Raw genomic sequence first — 5,944 nt, 5'->3', positions numbered from 1 at the left:
CTTTCCTAAATCGGCCATCAGCAATGGAGTGTTTGTCTATTTATTTATTTGTTTATTTATTTATACTTATCTATTTGTTTATTTAATTATCTATTTATTTATAAAAAGCAACAGTTCAGGCATATTAAAATGATCTCCAGGTCACACTTTTTCCCCTTGAATAACAATACCGTTTCGTGGTGAGGAAAATGCTCATTCGTAAAGCACAGAACAACTGATTTATGAATGGCAAATGTCAGTGAGAAGAACGACCGTTTTCTAGGCACATAATTTTAATACTCGTGCATATTTGAAAATTAGCAACCTGTGATAGTTTTCTCATATTTCTTTTGAAATTATTTTTTTTCACCAATCCCCTGACCCTTCTCCCTTTTGGCAATCGTCGGCTGGTTTTCTGTGTCTGTAGGGCCGTTTCTGTCTTGTTTTGTTTATTTATTTGTTTTGGCTTTTCAGATTCCACGTATAACTACTTTCTGAAATTAAAGAGAATGCTTAGCCAGTCTCTGTTCATTTCTTTTCCATATGCCATTCTAAGGCCTCATGTAGCTGAGTGCAGTTGGTCTTGGAATAGTTGCATCAGATGGTCATTTTCGATATATCATTAGTTAATTAATTATACACATATCCAGGATGGTATACTCTAGATATTGTGTAATATGGTTGTAATTCAGTACTTGTGTATGTGGGGCTTACATTTGGTAGAGAGATACGCGTAGTGTGTGTGTATATGTGAATGTGTGTTTGCGTGTGTATGTGGGGGGGATTTGAGGTAGGATATGTAAAGTTTGGTAGGGGTGGGAACGCTCAGTAGTGTTGATGGCAGAAATTTTTTTCTCCAATTTATTTTACGTAAAAAAGTCAAAGAGGCAAATTCTCTGATAATATGAAATTTGAGGAGAAATGAGGGTAAAGTAAGGTTTTGAGCCATGAGTTATCCTGGAGGAAGGGCTAGCTAAGCAAAATGAATCGTATGAACCATGGGTCAAAGTTACTTGGGTTTTTCAGGGAACAGCAAGAAGGTCAGAAAGCAAAGAGTGGATGTGGTAAGGGCCAAAGGCATACGGACTGAAAGGGCTTAAGTAGCACACGTAGGACTGAGCAAACTGCTGTAAAGAGTTTGGATCGTGCAGTAAGGAAGCTCGGAACTATTAACAGGCCAAGGGCAAGGTGCGAAATGATCTAATGTATTAATTGGGAGTACAGCTCCAGCTGTTAGCTTTAAAATAGACTCCAGAGAAAGAGAAGAAGAAAAACTATCAGTTCGAAAGTGATTTTAATAATCTAGATGTTAACTGAAGCCAGTTTGACTAGGGTGGCAGGCAGAGGTGGTAAAAATAGCAGATTCAAGATGTAATTTGTTCGATGTTAAAACTGACAGAATCTATTGATGTCTATTGATGAATCAGAGGTGGATTATAAAAGAGAGATGTCAATGAACGATGATTACAAAGGTTATGACCTGAGATATTGAAAATCGAAATGTATATTTACTCGCTGTGAGAGAGACAGCTATCAGAGGAGTAGGGTTGAGTGTGAAATCAAATGTTTAGCTTTGGAGACATTGACTGTGAAATGTTGAACAGGCGGTTTGGCACTTGTGTGTGAAGTTTAGTAGAAAGGTTGAGACTGGACATACATTTTGAGAGTCATCAATGCCCCAATGACGTCTAAAATCATGAGTCTGACCAAGAGTACCTAGTAAACGAGTGAGCAGAGCTGGAGGGCTAAACACTGGGGATATGAAATGTTTATAGCTTTGTGATCAGTTTGGTGCCAGGTCTTACAGAGCTTAAAGCTTCCCAATTTTGGTGATCATTTTTTGAGAAAAATCACAGGCAATTATAAATACAAATCAAGTACAAAATTTTGAAAGTGGTCCATCAAAATTGGGAAGACCAAGGCTTAATTTAATTAACTTCGCAGTAAATCTGCTTCTGGTTGGGGAGATGAGGGATAAGCAACAGAGTAAACTAAGCCGTTACCAACATGTAGAAAGAAATTAGGAGAAGAATCTATCCTAGAGCCAGGTAGTAACAGTGTTTTGAAGAGAAAAGATCTTCCCACGTAAATGCTGATAACTCAGCAAATAACTTGAAACAATGAATGGGCAACATAGAGACATTGATGAACTTAGGGAGTAGTGCTGGTCGATGGGGTGAGGACAAAATGGCAGCCTGAAAAGATTTAGACAGATAAGTGGAGAACAAGTATGGAACAGTGAGTTTTTCTGTAAAGAAAATAGATATGGGGAAAAGAAAAAGAGAGATACGAGATCAAGGGAGAGTCTATAAAGTAGTTCCTATGCATTTGGTCTGATTGTCTAGTTAACTCATCAGAGGAGTAGGGTTGAGTGTGAAATCAAATGTTTAGCTTTGGAGACATTGACTGTGAAATGTTGAACAGGCGGTTTGGCACTTGTGTGTGAAGTTTAGTAGAAAGGTTGAGACTGGACATACATTTTGAGAGTCATCAATGCCCCAATGACGTCTAAAATCATGAGTCTGACCAAGAGTACCTAGTAAATGAGTGAGTGAAGCAGAGCTGGAGGGCTAAACAATGGGGATATGATTGTCTAGTTAACTTACATTTAGATTACCTGAAGACAACCTATTAAGTGCATGAATATAAGATGAAAGACAGAAGGGCCATTTCTTTTGGAAAAGAGTATAGCCCTAAATATAAGACCCCCATCCAACCTCCCCCATCCCCTAAAATATATAAAGCTTATAAATGTAGTGGAAGAAAAGATATTTTATACAACTAGATGAAAGCCATAAATCGTGAGAGTGATTTCGGGCTCACAATTTTAATGTTTTTGTTTTTGATATAATCAATATATGGTACTATTTAAAAATAAGCTTTATCAAAGCATGATTTCTATTTAATATACGTTTATACAGAAACCCAGTCGAGACAAGACTGGGTTTCGGCCCCTCCCGTGTGGCTTTCCCCCTTGTCTCGCTCCCCTCACCCCTTCACTTGTGTTTCCTGGTGTCATCTACCAAGCAACTGACTTTTTCGAGAAGTTCATTATATGATAATAAAGGTTTCATTCATTCATTTATTCATTCAATATTTATTGAATCTTTACAGTTTCTTAAACACTGTAAATAACATACACATGTTGCGTGTCCTCAGAGAGCTAACAGTTTAGTGCAAGGTCGGGGGGCTGACACTGAACTGATGATCGTGTGTACAGAGGCTAGTGCTACAAAGACTAAAATGTAGAAGTTTTGACTACTTATTATTATTATTATTATTATTTATTACTGTCTCCCCACATTAAGAAACATTTCTGGCACATATTTGCTAAATAATGAATGAATGCTAAGGCTCAAGCTTTAACAATTACAGTTGCCGGAGTTCAGAGGAAGGAATCATAAATAAAAGAGATTGGGGAAACTGCATTGGAAAATTAGTTTAATACTCTTATTTATTGGGGAGTAAAGGATAGAAAAAATGTAACATTTTGTGAGAGATTAAATTTCCAGGAAGGTAAGTTGATGACTTGACTTTTAGACAGAGCCTGTGATAAAAAAATAAAAAAAGGCATTTCGTGAGTCCATGAAACCAATGTGCCATTGCAGACACTAAAATTCTTTAGTTGGATATTTTTAATTTCTAAATTAAAGGGCAACAGGGTACATGAACTTATAACATATCAGGTATAACATCTCCCTGCGTAAGGTTGCTAGGGCTGTATAAAAGTCCAAGAGTAAGGTGTCAGCAGGCCACGCCCCATCTGAAGGCACCAGGGAATAGTCTGTCCCATGTCTGCATCCTGGGGGCTGGTGGTTTGCTGGCAATCTTTGGTATTCCCTGGCTTGTTGGTGTAGCACCCTGATCTCTGCCTTTATGTTCACATGATGTTCTCTGCGTATTTAGATCTATCTCCAAATTTACCCTTTTAATAAGGATGTCAGTCATTTTGGATTACAGACCCTCCCCACATGATCTCATTTTAACTAACTGTATCGATAACAATCCCACTTCCAAACAGGGTTACATTTTGAGGTCTGGGGCTTGGGATTTCAGCATATGAATATTGAGGGCTCACTCATAGCACACCCACTTAATCCAGCCTTTGATCTGCGTGGGGAGGGGGTAGAGTGTGTGACAGGTGAGACTCAGCAGTGAAGATGCTCTTATTCAGCGTTTTGCAATTACTGGTGTAGTTTGAGGAGATCCCTTTTATATTAACATGTGTAATAACAGCAAATTATAATCACTTTTATTTGGGCACATTCATGAATAGCTTTTATTATTTAGTGGAAGATAACCTACATATTTAAAGAGACTATATTAAGATTTCCTTAAAAATCTACTACTTAAAAATCCAGATGCTTGAATAATAATGATTTTGTGAACTCACCTAATCTTGGTATTTCTTTCTGTTACTGTTATAAATCTAAAATAACTTTCATTCATGGCTATTAAAATCTGTTATTCCTCCCTATGGCTCTCACATTTTCTAAAAAAGTTTTATTTTAATATATTCTGAACTATCTTCATTTTAATTGTTGGAAGTATCATCATAAAATTTTAGAAATATCATCATTTACTATACTAATCTGCAGGACAACTTAAATAGATGTAAGGAACAAAACGGAAGTTCCAATCAAGTTTAAAATAGACATTTATTTTTCCCAGATAATTGAAAATTAGCAAATATTGGTTGTATGTAAAAGAGGATAGCGGAGCTAAAATACCATAACATAATATGAAGGGACATGTTTTTGTAATATTTACAGAATATCTTAGTATATTTAATGTTGCCCATCAAAATCAAAAGAAGCTCTTTGGCATAAGTTTCATTCTTTAATGCCAAAAATGTAAGTACAGATTCTGAACTGTAAATTAATTCACATGATAACAAGCTAAGTATGCTTATTATAATATTACTTTTTAAATGATCCTTCTTCTTTTAGTCAGCTAAGCCATACTTCACAACAGAAATAATACACTTAATTAACAAAGATTTTTGACTTTCGATCAGTAGACGAATATTTAGTTTGATGTTTCCTCTAGAATTTAAGAATTTTGTTAAATGATACTTCTTAAAATAACTGTTATAAGGATGCCCCTCCCCCAAAAACAAGTATCCATCATAAAACCTTTACTTCAGAAATTATGATGTTTCAGAAAAGATTTCTAGAATTAGTTGAAGAATTGATGTGAGAATCACCATAAATAGAAAGCAGGGACAGGAACCAGTCTCTCTGAGGTCAACAGAGTTTCAGTGAAGAGCTGTGATGTTGTCCATAGGGCGGCATCCAGACCACAGGTCTCCTGGTTTGGTCCTCTGTATGATCTTTTGATCTCTACTCAATATTTCAATGTCATTACCTGAGAGTAAGAAAGAAGGGTCATTTTTCCCTTAAAATCGAAGCACTTAAAAGTCAGTATGTCTTCATTTCTCTGTCCTCTGTGTCAGTCTCTCTCACCTGGTTCATGGTTCTCCAAAATTCTCAAACTAGCAATAATGTATAGACCAAGCATTTTCTGCAGGAGAACCAGATCAATCAGGTGCCCGAGTCAGACATTCATGGACTTTGCTGCCAGGTAGAACTTGATTCTAGTTCCAACTCTGTTTCTATTTAACAATGTGACTGGGTCAAGTGTTTAACTTTTCCTCAGTTTTAATAAGTAGACCTTCTTGGAAAATCTTCGTTCTTCCTTCCCAGTGCTTCTCCTGCACCCATCTTTTCCCAAATGCGCTCAGAGTCACCCTCGGTCCCTCGGGCCAAGTCTCCGATGAGTGTACATATCCAACCTTTAAGTTACACCTTGCCGTGGGACACTTACGGTAGTCAGTTGTATCTGAACTAAAAAAAAAATTATCAGGCTTCAAAAAAATATATAATATAATATAAAAGATATAAAATAATGTAAAAGATCAATACTTCATATTTTACATTATTTGTTTAATATTAATCCTTTTCTC

Source organism: Pteropus alecto, unplaced genomic scaffold, assembly GCF_000325575.1.
Source record: "Pteropus alecto unplaced genomic scaffold, ASM32557v1 scaffold87, whole genome shotgun sequence".
NCBI lineage: Eukaryota > Metazoa > Chordata > Mammalia > Chiroptera > Pteropodidae > Pteropus > Pteropus alecto.
Note: the sequence above shows the minus strand (reverse complement) of the source record.